This window comes from Cryptotermes secundus, unplaced genomic scaffold (assembly GCF_002891405.2).
Source record: "Cryptotermes secundus unplaced genomic scaffold, Csec_1.0 scaffold1272, whole genome shotgun sequence".
NCBI classification, from domain to species: Eukaryota; Metazoa; Arthropoda; class Insecta; order Blattodea; family Kalotermitidae; genus Cryptotermes; species Cryptotermes secundus.
The window spans coordinates 248,284-264,040 of record NW_019735478.1 but is presented as its reverse complement, the minus strand read 5'-3'; the positions used below and the strand labels follow the sequence as shown (position 1 = coordinate 264,040).

Here is a 15,757-nt window from a genome sequence, read left to right as displayed (position 1 = left end):
AATCGAGGTTACGTTTGTAGAGGCTTCTAATTACCTACCGGCTAATGGGTGTGAGGGATAAATGTTTCAAGAAAACTTGCATCCACCATTGAGACGTGTCCCCGACCTGTTGTCGTGCACAGTGGCCAGGGTGGCGCCCCGTGTAACCAGTTGCTGCGTGTTATGTTTGATGTTTCACCGTAAAAACAACATTAACCTAAGGACTCTGGTTACAAGGGAGATAAGAATCTTACGAGATGTAACGAGGACTATGAATCTTGTTTCACATAAATCGTCGGTGCTCTCTCATGTTTGTTTTGAAATCCGGGCTTGATTTATTTAATGGTATAAAAGTTCGATTCTAATAAGCTCTTGGAAAATGTCTTATATTTGTTGATTTTCTTTTTTATCGTGCTTACATATCACTTAACAGCCATATTGGATGAGAAGAAACTTTTTATTATAATAATACAAAACAAAAACAAATGAATATAGATCACTGTTACCAACTTGGACATTTTTATATTATTAGATTCTCAATAATATTCTCCTCTTCCTTCCCTTTGCATTCTCGTGTCTTCCTTTTACGTGTCCCATTTTCCTTTCATTCCATTTATTCTTTCTTTATTTCCATCCTTTCATTGTTTTCTTTGTCCTTTCCCTTTTCTGTTCTTCCCTTCTTTACATCTTTCTTTTTTACTTTGTGTTTCTTTTCTTCCAGTCATATTCTCTTATTTTCTTTTTCTCACTTTCCAGTTCTCTTTCTTTATATCTTCAATTCTACGTTTCCTTCTACCCCTCTCATTCTTTCCCTTCCTTTCCCCACCTGGCACGCCATAATCAGACCAAATGATTGAGTTTATATAAATACGTTGAAACTGCTTTTATTTACCTGTCTGGTCTCTCAAGGACAAAGGTTCTTATGAAATTGTTGTTGTCTTCCTTGCAGACCTGAAGAAACAGTTCGATTCGCCTCCATACTCACAGACGGTGGAGTTGGAGAGGCAGGCGGAGGTGCGATGTCACCCGCCTCCAGGGGTGCCTCCCCCTCGCGTATACTGGTTACGGAACGGCGTACCCTTGGAAACCGACACTAACCTAATTGTATCCAGCGAGGGCCATCTCCTCGTGGGCCAGGCGCGCCTTCAGGACACCGCCAACTACACATGCGTTGCGGAAAACGTGGCGGCCAGGCGTGTCAGTGAGCCCGCGCTGCTTACTGTTTATGGTAAGTACATTTCAAAGAAAGTGTTTGGAATGTGACATCTGGTCCATGGAGTCCTAGCTCATTAACGTTTGCTATCCGTAGCTGCATTACTCTTAGCAAAGGTTCGAAGTCCGTTAAGCGATTCCATATGGGAAACTGGTCCACAACTTCGCGAAGGACCAGTCTACGCAGCTAGATGGATAGAAGAGTCCACCTGTTCACTGTCTTGAAGTAGACGCATGTACTATGAATTGGCAACCTTCACATTCGAGTTTTTGGGATTCCTGCTTCATATTAGAAAGCTCGGTACCGAGGACCGTGAGAAATGTTCTATGGGTTTCATCCTTGCCTGCAGCCATATACTAGGACAACGTGGAGCTGCCTCATCCTTTCACATTCCTTTTGGTTTATCGTACGAACACCAATTCTATCATTCTGCACTATATAACATAAGCAGTGCTTAACTAATTAAGCACTACGACATGAAGGCGTATGGGAGCGTGGATTCCCAGCTCAGTCTGCAGCCACCTGCTCACGTTCGTTCCTCGCTCGCGCAATTTTCTACCCTGAAGATGGAGGCGATACTTTCCTCAGAAACGTCGGTTCAAACAAGATCAACATGGCCCCACATCCCAGAAGACGGCATTCTTCAAATTTATTTTCTCCTCACGTTTCTCTACAAACAAAATTGTGCCCCTGTGAACCGTTTACGAAGACCACAAAACCGAACTCTAAAAACTATTTGACACAAACGACCTTAATTATCATATATTGACGTGATCCAACACGCCCGGTGTTGCCAGTTCCTTCGCAAAACATCAGCAAGTCCTCTTATTTCAATTTCCAAGTCTCATAAGACCGAAGGACGAGGCTGATGGTAGGGATAGTTTAGGAGAGGAATTTCTTTCTCGTGGATGAAAGTGAATTAAATTACGGCTCTTATGCACCTACAAAATTCCTCGTGTTCATCAATTGGCACTATAGTCATGGCAGCAGCTCTGCTGTTATTTATGGCCGCGCGGTTCCCTATGCATAATTTATGGCCCGTCGAGAGGCAGACTTTTGGCGTGAAAGTTGTGTATCTCTCCTCCTAGCAGCAAGCAACACGCACCTCTTTTCTACAGCTCCATTCTACGTGAATTGAATTTTATCTCGTTACCTTCTCAGTTTCGTAAAGTCAAGAAGATATTAATACAATTCTAGAATGTTTTAAGTGACATTTCCTTTTGCGTTTACATGCAGTGAACACTCTTGCTATTTTTCTACATTCTTTATCATTGAGCCACGTTGAATTTGAGATGTGTCATCAAAGGATGCAATGAAAGACTACACAGTGTTTAGGCATTGTAGACCGGTCGAGTGCCGTTTATAGTGGCCGCGCGAAGTAAAGATTGTAGTCGAACACAGGTCGTGGTTCAGTCCTACTTGGAGCATGGGTGCAATCTACGTTCTTTCTGTGTTTCTATTGTCCTGTGTATGCAGAAGTCTTGNGTAATAATAATGATAATAATAATAATAATAATAATAATAATAATAATAATAATAATAATAAGAAGAAGAAGAATATAGGGAGCCGGGGTATCGTAGTCGGTATAGCGACTGGCTACGGGCTGAACGACTGAGAGGTCGGAATTCGAGTCCCGGTAGGGTAAAATTTTTCTCTTCTCTAAATCGTCCAGACCAGCTCTGGGGTCCATCCAACCTCCTATCCAATGGGTACCGAGGGCTCCTTCCCCGGGGGTAAAGCGGCCGGGGCATGGAGCAGACCACTCACCTCCAACTAGTGCAGAGGTCAAGACAATATTAATCTGTACATCCAGAATTTTAAGAAGAAGAAGAAGAAGAAGAAGAAGAAGGTCCATTTAGTAAATGAATTTTTTCCTTTTGTTATCTCTTCAATTAGATCTATAAAATGCTTTGGAAATTTGATTATGAGGACCATATTTTTCCGAGTAATTTTCTTCTTTTCCCCTCTGATGCCAAACTCAGGAAATGGGAGACGAAACTATGAGAGGAAATGTTGGAATTATAGTGGTCTTAAACCGGATGGATGTTTACGAAAAGGAATTAAAATATTTTCACTGTTGCAGTAGCTAATTTACACAACCCCCCCCTCCCTCTTGGAAGAATCATTCATGAAAACGTTTAATTGTCACTGAAGTATGAGTTATGGCAAGTCCGTACCGCAGTTAAGAATTCAAGATCACAATCTCTTAACGAACTCTATAATTTGTGGCAGTAATTGCACAACTCCTTAAGTGAAAATGAACGTACTTTAACGAGTTTTCCTCTTTTCCAGCTGACCCACACAACACCCGCGCCCCTCTCTTATCTGGTGATGAAAAGACAACCATCTTCATGAAGGCTAACCCATTTTTGTCCGTATCTTAAGGCGCGTTCACATTACTCGTGCTCCTGTGACTCGCTATACTCGCGAGTAATGTGGACGATATGAAATCACGAGACAAGCAAATTTTAAATTTTTAATTTAGAAACTATAGCCAGTAAATTAAAATACGACTACAGCCTATACACACTACGAGTAAATATAGGGATCCTCACGCGCCGAAGCATGGCGAGCAACTGAAGTAATGTGGACGAAGATTTACGAGCACAAGTGAAAGCCAGACGAGCCTCCCGACGAGCACAAGCCTGGCGAGCACGAGCACGATCACGAGTAATGTGGACGCGCGTTAACACACTGAGTGAGTCACCAACCAACTGGCTCCACTCCACACTAATTTTCTTCTGCCCGGCACGGGCCACATAGAAAACACAACTATTCTGTTGTTGCGTAGGTGTATGTTGCGTCCATTACATAGCAACTACCTCTGTTTACCGAGTCGCCTCTTGTCAACGGGTCTACATACTACAATAATTTTAGTGTATGTCGTATTAAGGCTTGCAGTTCTTGTGAGTTTTATTAAATATGATTGTAAAACAAGAGGTACAATTTAATCTTGCAGTTTTCAGTTTCCAGTTCTTCATCTTTTTAATGCTGATGCATATGTTCAGTTTCGGTGTCCCGTGACTGTATTCAGAATGTGAAAAAATAATCTTCCATTGTCTTTCTGGTGAGGAAAGGACATACAATTTTATGAGAAATTGCCGTCATGTTTTTGAGGACACGGTCTGGAAATAGGACCCCCGTGTCGTCGCGCTTTGACTTTACGAGGTTCCGGTTTCCTTCAGCATTGCCTCTCTCCCGGACGCGAGCGTGGATCGAAGAAAGCAGTGTATGTAAATCTCAAGCCCTGTATTGGACCAGCGAGTAATTTAAACCTGAAACGGAAGAGAATTTCTGGGACTTCTGGCTAGGATGACGGGAATAACTAATTGATGAACCGACCTCATCCATGCGTTAGAAGATGAATGAATTTTTATGGAGCCTGAGGTCGGAACCTGCTACTGATATTTGAGCATGAAACATAGACAGTCGTTACAGTTAGAAGGCGTAAATGGATATTCTGTTCGGATGCTTTATTCAATTAAATACATGTACAAGTAAACGAATATCAATATTATGTTCCTGGACATTATTCATCGTCCTGTTTTTGTTTGGAACACGTTTCGGAGACTGGATTCCCTTTCCGTTTGAAGATAAAACCTACTCAGTTGGACCCAAACGATAGAGCTGGTCCCTAGCTCTAGAGACATGTGTATTAATACCGTCACAAACTTTTGGAAGTGAATGAATATTTGTGTGTGTTATTTCTCTCCGGCCGTGCATTTACTGAAGAAATACCTGCAGACAGTGTAGACCTGGGAAGTATCTTTTGGTCCAGTTGTTTCTTTGTTCAGCCGAAGGTGTTCTGCAATCTATGGCATTGATTGGAAACTTCAGTATTATTAGGTATTGTCACATGCATGAATGACTGTAGACGGGGTTTGGCTTGGATGATTGGATTTAGTAACACGTTATACAATCAACTCGTACTCAACAAACAATACAGCGCTATCCTGGATTTATACAATGAACAGTTCACCGTTACATACACACACACACACACACACACACACACTAGGATTCTCAGTCTTCACTAGTCGTATCCTGGTAACGGAATTAAAACAGTATCACTGTGACTAAAACTTCTAATCACACCTTAAGTCTTGACAGGATGATTTCTAATTCGTCTTCTACTACTAACTTCCCGTGGCTGTCTCCTGTCGACAACTGAACTGACTTCCCATTCTGTTCTTCTCTGTGTACGCCATTGTATTCCCATTCTGTTCTCTGTGTACGCCATAGTATTCCCATTCTCTTGACTCTCGTTCTTCGACAAGAGTTTTCTTACAACTCCCAATTCCATTTTTCTAACAATTCTCCCAACTACAGAATCGTTATATAGCTTATGTTCGGACCCCATGGAAATCACCGTCTTCTCTTGTCGAGATTGTGTTACATAACGAGTTATAGCACGGCCCACAGAGAACACAGCTCCTATTGTTACGAATTCGCTGGAACGTGTATACTGAGTCGTTGCCTAGCAATGGGTATATGCATCACAGTATGCTGAGTTGCAAGAAGTGAGCGAGAACGCGGGCTGTTCTGTCATTTAGGTGAATAGGTTGAAACATGTTCGGATGTGGGTACACCTTAATGTAGTACACAAATTGGCAACTGTGTCCTTTTACGGAGCTTGCTTAAAAGCATGTAATGAAATATAAATTAGTAAAATTCCTCTATAAGGATTTTCCATGCTCACTCACTCACTCACTCACTCACTCATTGAACCGAGTCCTTCTTGAGAAGCTGCCAATTGTGCAGCTTCTCAAGAACTTATCAGCATTTGTGGAACCCAAAGATTCATTACGGTGTTCACTAGAGCCCTCCACTTGCCTCTATCCTGAGCCAGATTAATCAAGCCATACTATTCCATCCTGTCTCTGTAAGGTCCATTTTAATATTGTTCACCTGCCTACGTCTTGCTCTTCCCGAAGTACCATATGAAAATTTTGTTAGATTTCAATACCAAATTAGGTAGGGAAGACATTTTCAAACCAACAATTGGGTATGAGAATTTGCATGAAATTAGTAATGATAATGGAGTTAGAGTAGTAAACTTTGCCACATCAAAAAATCTTACAGTCAAAAGTACAATGTTCCCACATCGTAACATCCATAAATTTACTTGGACATCTCCTGATGGGAAGATACACAATCAAATAGACCATATTTTGACAGGCAGGAGACGGCACTCAAGTATACTTGATGTCCGATCATTCAGGGCAGCAGATTGTGATACTGACCACTACCTGGTGATGGCAAAGGTTAGGGAAAGACCGGCAGTGAGCAAACAAACAACACACAGAGTTCATATGGAGAGGTTTAATCTCAAGAAATAAACGAGGTAGAGGGTAAGGAGCAGTATCGTGTTGAAATGTCACGTAGGTTCGCAACTTTGGAAAACTTCGAGTTTCCATGCTATCTATGGAACTGCTTATGGTACACATGGAAGTGTACATTAATGAACGGTCTTAAGAGTAAACAAATATGTATTATCGATCAGTCGGCATTGCCCGACAAACTTAAAGAATGCATTCCATATAGAATTTTTAGAAGATATGCCCAGAGCTTTAGACACAGGCATGACCTCCACGTAAGGAATTATTTCCACTTTGTAATGAACGCCTGGAAGAAGAACAACAACCTGCCATCTACTGGTAGAGATGGTAAACTGTACAGATATCCCTGTAATAGGCCGTGGAGGCCCACAGGGTTGTGAAACGTCGAGGCTGTCACGTAAAATCGAAGTTAAAACTTTCTCCTCTGTATATCAGCTAAGGAATGTAGTTTAAATGTACAGCGTGGCAAAAAATCTGTACCACATAAATTTAAATGAATACAAGGACAAATCAAAATAAATATGGAATTGCTGACCATCAACTTCGGAGCTCTTTTGTGCCGTGCGAACGCGTTGTACCTGAAGGCACTGACACTGGTTTCGGAGTATTTTGTTCTTATTAGCTCCTTTAATTGTGCTCTAGTTTCGTCCTTTGAACACTCTCATTACTTTACGCAGACGGCCACATGAGCTTCGTGTTTACTTCACTCGAATGCCGACTTCCCATGGTTTTGTGATCACTTGTTAGCCATCTTGGATGTTTTCGAATAAATTCGTGAGCAACAGATTGTTGTGAAGCCATTTCGTCATACGTAAATACAATTTTTTCTTTTCTTGTTCCTTTTGTCGCCAACATTTACCTGGGAGTCACGTGACGTTAGATTATTAACAGTTATTCTTGTAACAAAATTATGATGGTAAAGGTGAAAGAAGGTAAAGCTATCCCTGTAACAGACCGTGAAGGCCCATGAGATTGTGAGACGTCGAGGCTCCCATATTTTCTAGTCAGTCGGCTCACACGTAGCGGTGAGGTCAGCGTTACCCACCGGTCGCCCTTTACCCCCCCCCCCCCCCCGCCAGGAAGATTCCTGGTACTCGTTTCTGTTAGAGGTTTAGTCGACCCAAGGGCCATAATGTTGCTGGAAGGACTAGGTAAATTGAAAAAGAAAACCACCTCATCGGGACTCGAATCCACGACCTTCCGGCTTGTAGCATAGTGCCTCAACCAACTACGGTACTTCTACCGCTGCTGAACGGTTTGAACAAAATCTTCTCCTACTTATTTTTACAAACCATACACCGCGCCATTTAAGCACTGACTACAACCACAAAACAGAATATTCCCAACAACAATTCTCGATCAATCAGTAATGCATTCCAACACCTGCTTGCTCACTGTTGGTGTCAGTTGTTGCTCAGCCCGGTAATTTAACTGTCAGTCCTCCTAGAACGGGCTGAAAATGACAGTCCGGTCGTTTAACTGTCAGTCCTCCTAGAACGGGCTCAAATGACAGTCCGGTCGTTTAACTGTCAGTCCTCTTAGAACGGGTCGGAGGGTACTATAGAAGCCAGAATCCCCGCGGTTCTTGTTCGGAGGTTTCAATCTACACAGACAGTTTTATTATTACGTCGCATCCTGGACACCCACACACAATAAATACGACACTTCCTTCTACATTACTGTCACACACACTCCCACACTTTCATCTGCATCCAGACCCATTTCTCATTGTGTTGGAGGGCTTTCACTTTTGTTTGGAGCAGAGTAACACTGTCACCCGCAATATTCCGTTATCCCAAGATACTTTTGGATTTGCAACTCGCGGCTGAATGGATGTGAATCGTCAGCTTCAACCTCCAGCCTCTTTATCCCCGAGCCCCCGTTGGATAAGGGGCTGGATAAGCCAAAGATACGGTCTGGACGGTGTGGAATAGAGAAAAATCTTTGCTCCTGCCCGAAATAGAGCCCCGACCGTCCAGCTCGTAGCTTGTCGCTATATCAACTGAGTTATTTCGACTCCAAATATCATATTTGCTGGGAGTCCTACATGCGGATGGGAAGATAATATTTAAATGGAACTAAAATAAATAGGTTGTGAATTTGATTCAGCTGGCTTAAGACGAGGTCCAGTCACGGGGTCTTTTGAACACGGCAGTGGGATTTCGTAAAGGAAATGTCTTTATCGACTGAAGGACAGTGGGCTTCTGATGAAGACCTCTGATAGGGTTAAGGATCGTTTTTGCCTCATTTCGGAATAGAAGTCACGATTTGGTGTGTACATATTCTAGTCATTCGCTGATATAATTTTGCCGAGCACAAGTTATTCTCCATACGGCTGATTATAAATTAGTAAGACCTGTAATAGCTGTGGAGAGGCAGTGACACATGCATTGTTACCACCATTGTTGTACATTCAGAACTCAAAGATTTAATAAATTAATTGCTGTTTTTTTCGTGGTAAAATTTTACCTTTAATTAATCAATGTACCGTATTTACGCATGTATAGGCCGCAACACAATTTTCAGACAGAAATTATAGGAAAAATAATTTTCTTGGAATATTATTTCAGGAGTAGAACACCCTGTATTACTAATTATGAATATAATTTTTTTAAAATGAAGTGTGATTTTGAATATAAGCCGCACCTCAGTTTTCCTCTTGAATTTTTGGCAAAAAATGTGTGGCTTATACATGCGTAAATACGGTAGTTAGCACTTTTATCTGTTAGGTTTAGCGTTGAAGTACATATTAACCTATTAACGTCCCAGGTAAAAGATAAGTTGTACTTCTACTTAAATCATTAAGCACTACGCCATGAAGGCGTGTGGGGGTGTGGATACATGATTTTCTTAACTTCATCACTGGTTGGAGTTGAGTGGTTAGCTTCACGCCCCGCCACTTTACCAAGGGGGAAATAGCCCCCGTTACCCATTGGATAGAAGGTTAGGTGGACGCCAGAGTTGGTGTGGACGACGTGGAGAAGAGAGAATTTTTGATCCTACCGGGACTCGAACTCTGAACCTTTTGTCACCCAGTCCGTAGCCAGTCGCTATACCGACTGCGCTATCCCGGCTCTCTAAAATTAAATTTTTTTCGTGGGGGGTGGAGTCCTGCTGGGTCCACTCGGCACGGCGGCCACTGATTTGCCTATTGTAGCCTGCCCCGGGTGATTATGATGATGGAGAATTTGGTGCATGAAGACTGCCAGGGGAAACCGAAGTATTCGGAGAAAATCTCGCCCCAGCGCCACTTTGTCCACCACAAATCCCACTTGACCAGACCCGGGATGGAACCCGGGCCGCCGCGGTGGAAGCCAGCGACTAACCGCTTGAGCTATGGTTCGGCCTTCCCGGCTCCCTAACGTCCAAGGTTATTATATTCAAGTCGGAGCTGAGTGCTTCGTGCTCGTAGCCACGGCTGGCTTGCTTCATGTTACGTAAGTGCTTATGCATCCTCTCAGCTGGAATGGCCCCTCGTTCGAATCCGCGTCACCACGATATGGAAATTGCATGTCACACGACGACTAGAGCGAAGTTCCTGTACTATAAACGTTCTAAAGCTGCAATATAAAAGCTCTCGTGTCTAAACCATAGGTGCATTGACCCATCTATTGTTCGTTTCGAGAATATTTGATCCTCGTGGTCGTCATTTGTTTTTTGAAACAAGTTTCGTTGCTATGCATGAGAAGCATGAATACTACGTGTTTTCTGTTCCCACTCGTCTGTTTTGTTTACACGAATCTGCTGTTCAACCTGAAACCAATTTGCGTGTTCACATCGGATGCATACAGAATAACATGTTTGAAGAAACTCATAGGCAATTAACCAGATCTCGCGCTCTTCTGCCTCTTCTCGGATTGTGTAGCAGAATTTATAACCAATGAGAAACGGTGCCAGTCATCCAGTCCGATCGACTACCGCATGTTAAACTATGTGGTTACCAATTCGTATATCCGCGCCATAGCTCAGACCGTTAGTTTGCGGCTGCCCACTGCTTTGGCCCAGGTTCGAGCCCACGTCAGGTCATGTGGGATTTGTGGTGGACAAAGGGGAAGTGGGGAAGGTTTCCTTAAAGTACTTCGAATTCCCCTGCCTATTCTCATACCACGCCGGTCACGGTAGTCGAGGGGTCTAAGGCGTGCACTGTCTTCGCTCGCTCGGGAACCGGGATCGTCGGTTCGAATCCCACTCCGGGCATGGATGTTTGTTTGCGTTTTTCTGTGTTTGCGTAAAGGTAGAGGCCTGGCGACGAGCTGATCACCCGCCCAAGGAGTCCTACCGTATGTGTAAGATCTAGAAAAACCGAAGTGAACGGAAGTTCATGGAGGTAGGCCTAGACCCACTGGGACTGTAGTGCCAAGGGGAAAAAAAAATCTCATTCCACCGACTCCTCCACATTCATCATCATCTATCATCCGGGGCTGGTAAAGTAGGCCAATTAGTGGCCGACGTACCAAGTGGACTCAGTCTCACGCAACCCCAAAAAACTAAAAAAAAAAAACAACTACCGATCCGTACACATTTTTACACAGTTGAGGTTATCTCCTAGTTGGTTTTGTGGTTGGCTTACTTTCCGAGCCTAAAAATGAATGCAGTACATTCTTCTGAAAAGTCAGTGAACTACGGGACTCGGGATTACTGTTTTCTTTAAGTTTGTTTATCAGCCGGTCTTCTATATAATACCACGTTTCGGAAATTAGATTTCGGACCTCAGGTGAAAGTGTGGGAGCCTCACACGCTTCTCGGTCCCTAAACCCAAGCACTGGACCTCTGGACCGAAGTCAGCTCTTTCTACCGGACGGAATAAGAGCATATGAATGCGACCCTTTCATATGAGGATGGAAAGAGATCCAATTTCCGAAAACCGTTCTTTAGAATACAGGCAATGGGTAGAGTCAAAAAACTCTGAAAACCCGTGAGTTATTTTGAAGAGGCTTCTACTGGACTCCGCGGCCTCGCCTCCCAGAATATAGCATTCTTTAGTCCCTCATTTCTTCGGTTCCTATCTTCTATTTTTATGTCATGATTTTGCCCTGCATTTTGGTGACGAGACGGCAAGATATACTTAATTTTCTCTGTGTCTACTTCTAGACAACCTCTTTACTTGAGTCAGTTAAAGTTTGTGCGTTTTTCTTTATGGTATCTACATTATCACCCAGTAGATTCACGTCATCAGCATAGACCAACATCTGATGTGACCCGTTTAATTTCAGTCCCTCCGTGTTTTCCTGGAGTTTCCTAATGACATATTCTAAGGCAAAGTTGAAAAGGAGTGGCGATAAAGCATCTCCTTGTTTTAGACCATTCTGGATAGGAAATTTATTAGAGAACTAGTTTCAAGGGTATCCAAAACTCTATTAGAATATTGTACAATACTTCCCTCCTACCAGAATCATAGGCTGTCTTGAATTCTATGAATAGCAAATGTACTTTCTCATTATACTCAAATTTTTTTCTAGTATCTGACAAATGCAAAACATCTGAACTGTAGGTGATCTGTTACGTCGAAACCCACACTGATGATCCCCAATAATGTCATCTAGGCCTATATATGGGCTTAACCTTGAGAGAAGAATATTGAATAAAATTTTGTATAAAGTTGAAAGCAGTGGTATCCCCTGAAAATTTCTACAGAGTTTTATCACCCTTCGTTTAAATTGGTGCAGTAACAGACTGCTTCCAATGATCAGGCAGTTCTTCCATATTTCAGATACAGTTAACGAGTTTATGGATCTCAGACCATAATATTTCATATCTTGCTTGAATCACTTCCGGAATTTCGTCACTACCTGCGCTTTATACTTTTTAACTCTGGAATAAAAATTGCAAAGCTCAGAAGGGCTAGGTTCAGGTAGTAATGGCTCAGCTGTATATACTTCTATCTACCTAACATCACTGACCCTATGTGCGTTCAATAACAGGTAACAGTTCATCCACGTGTTCAAAATTTTATGCGAATCTGCAAGCAGTTCACCATTCTGATATTTAACCAAGTTTCTTCTAGGTTCATAACCCTCCTTAAATTCATTTATTCGTCTATACATTTCTCTGATGTTCTTGTTCTTACTGTTCATTGTGAGCTAATTAATTCTCTTTTTCAGATATTCCCTCTTATACCTGAAATGCCTGCTGGGTTCACGTCTTATATTGTTCAGGTTATCCTCATTTATTTCACTTGGATCTCGTAATCACTGTAGTTCGACTTGTTCCTTTTGATTTAATAATTTTGAGCTTCACTCATGGAACTATGACTTAGCCCCCTTCACTCCTCCAGTAGATGTCTATATTTTGCCGGGAACCTCAAGGCAAGATATCACTTAGAAGCTACAATGATCACAACAGTGTATCGTATGTTCTAAGTGATATCTTGCTTTGAGTTTTTCCTACAAAAATTCAGATAGCTAGTAACATCACCCCCCACGCATTCAGCATGCCCTGCCCATCCCTGCCCTCGATTTAGTTAATCTAACGTTGGAACCATTTTGTGATGTGTGTAGTGAAGCTTTTTGAGATGACTGGATAGGTCTCAGTGAGAGAACAGACATGTCGACATAGTTTTGCTGGTTTTACTGCGAAACTTTGTATATACAGTTGGATTTAACTTATCCGAATTTCTGAGTAACTTACAGTGTAAAGTGTAGACTGCTCTTTGCATAACGAACACTGCCGTCTGTGAAATCAGCGCAGAAGTAGGTCGATCTAAAGTGGTATGGACCGTACGTAATTTGTGGCAGTTTGGAAACGAGTTGACGCCTGGGACCGCTGTCAACCCGCATCTACGTCACGGAAACAATATTGCCGTTGTCTACAATGATGAATGTGGATGCATTTCAGTGGAGTTCGCGCAGAATACACGTCGAATTCGCGGTGAAATCTTCAACGGGAGATCCTGATCTGCAATTAGCGCCGTCTTTGTGTGTTTATCTGCCGTACATGTGCTGAAGCAAATATAAAAATAGGCCAACTTGAAATAGAACTCATTTCGGGCACTCGGCCAGTCAGTGACATTTTGTTCAGAAAAACTGTTTTTGTACTTAGAAAGAGAACCGTGATTCTTAGTTAAATTAGGAGCATAATAAATTCTGGAAACGTTTGTTATTATTTATTTCTAAAGCAACATTGGCTACTCTCCAGGACTCTGAATACTAGAATATAGCTCTCCTAGCTAGTAACTCTGTCACCATTTCTCTGTGGGTTTCATATGGTAAAGTTGTCCCTGTGCTTAACTAATTAAGCACTGTGCCATGAAGGAATATGGGGGAGTGGATGTATAGACGTACGTTTTCTTGACCGCGGCACTAATTGGAAGTGAGTGGTCAGCTTCACGCCCCGGCCGCTTTACACCCGCACCCACTGGATAGGAGTCTGGGTGGGTTATCGGCTGATTTTTCACGAGGGTAAAGCTGTAGGAGCGTGAAGTTGGCCATTCACGTCCATCTAGCGCCGAAGTCAAGAATGGTGGACCTATACTTCCCTTCCCCATACGCCATCATGGTTTTGTGCTTAATTATTTACGCACAGGAACAATATTTCTTACTTATGTATGCTGTTAACGTATGTGAGCAATGAACGAGACGTTGAGCAATTGCAGTTCCAAAAGTATCTTGTGATAACGCAATGTTGCGTGCGACAGTGTTCCTCTGCTCCAACACAATGAGAGATGCTTTTGGATGCAGATGAAAGTGTGGGGGTGTCTGTGATAATAATTTAGAAGGAAGTGTCGCATTTAAAGCGGCTCCATGGTTCAGGCCGTTAGTCGCCGGCTTCCCACCGCGGCGGCCCGGTCTCGAGCCCAGGTTGAGTGATGTGGGATTTGTGGTGGACAAAGTGGCGCTGGGGCAGGTTTTCTCCGAGTACTTCGGTTTCCCCTGCCAATCTGCATTCCACCAATTGCTCCACAATCACCCGTATCTATCATCTGGGGCTGGTACAATAGGCCAGTATTGGCCGCAGTACAAAGTGGACTCAGTATCGCCCTGCTAAGAATAAAAAAATGTGTCGTATTATTTGTGATCGGTTTAAATGGCGGACTGTGGTTTTAGCGATGTTGAAATTTAGGATTCTGCTGCCACAATTATACATAGGCAATATATTGCTCGCTATACCCGTTACGCAGACCGCTGATATTTCGATTTGAAGTGCATAAACTGACTGACACCGCATCGGACTGAAGAACTGTGAGAACTGAGCCCTTCATGGCCACAGCCGAAGGTTCCAGTGTCTTGGGACGTTTCTGGTAGATGTTTACAGACATTTCGGAGGAACGTGCCATGTCCGGAGAATTTAGGCAACATGTACTTCTGTGACATCCGTAATAATCTACCAGACCACATGTTGTCACAGCCCAGCATTGGTTGCACATGTGTCCTTAAGCTTATGCCTCTGACCTTCAAGGAAAGGAGCCCATGCTTCTTGTATTAATTCCAGTCTAAAAGTTGCTGGATTTTATATTTTTATATTAACCGGTTCTGAAAATTCAAGGGGTTCGTTCGACAGAGGAATAATCGAGTCCAAGACGTGCTCTTGATTATTATTTGCATTATTTATGCCATGTTTTGTTTCCGATATTGACTAATGGATACGCCGTTGGTTACTGAGCTTATGAATTATTCATTGGCTGTCTTAGAAGGAGGCTGGATCACGACCTTTGGGGGTTCAGTATCATAATAGTCCTACTGGGCTACACCCCGAAGAAGGGAAAATGCATATGAAATCTGCCGCGGTCTCGTGTTACCTAGATGCCTCACATGCAAGTTCTTTACCAGCTGACGTAAATTTGGCTGAAGTGAGGTTCACATATTCACGGCGTCCTGCTATGAGTCCTTGTTTTTGCGTAACGTAGAGATCAAGTTTTATTCCCGCATAAAGCAGCATGTTCTGTTATAGCTCTTATGTTTCAATTAATATATTTCCGTGTTTTATCTCAGTCCCTTCATACAAATGGTAGGAGAAAACCTTAAACTATGTCACGAAAGCGGCCTCCGTAGTCTAGGGGTAACGTTCCCACCTCATGACTCAAGGTACGCGGGTTCAAACCTGGCGGAGGTCGTGGAATTTTTAAGGGCGGAAAAATTCAGGGAACAAGTCCTCCGGGAGGGACTTTAAGCCGTGGGTCCCGTGTCGTAGCTTTACGGCACGTAAAAGAACCTCATGCCTCAAGGAGGCCTCTGAGCCAAATTATTAAGGACATTTCCCGCCCAACAGTAGTCTCTAACGCCTCTGGTA

General features: G+C 42.9%; 1 protein-coding gene across 1 annotated transcript in view; it reads left to right on the top strand.

Moving 5' to 3' along the window:
- The first annotated feature begins 935 nt into the window (after positions 1–935).
- The window catches only part of LOC111869448 (netrin receptor UNC5B), a 259,914-nt gene continuing 245,092 nt past the window's right edge, over positions 936–15,757 (top strand). The window contains exon 1 of the mRNA XM_033753431.1: positions 936–1,207. The gene's annotated coding sequence lies outside the window, so the exon portion shown is untranslated. The remainder of the gene's footprint in view (positions 1,208–15,757) is intronic.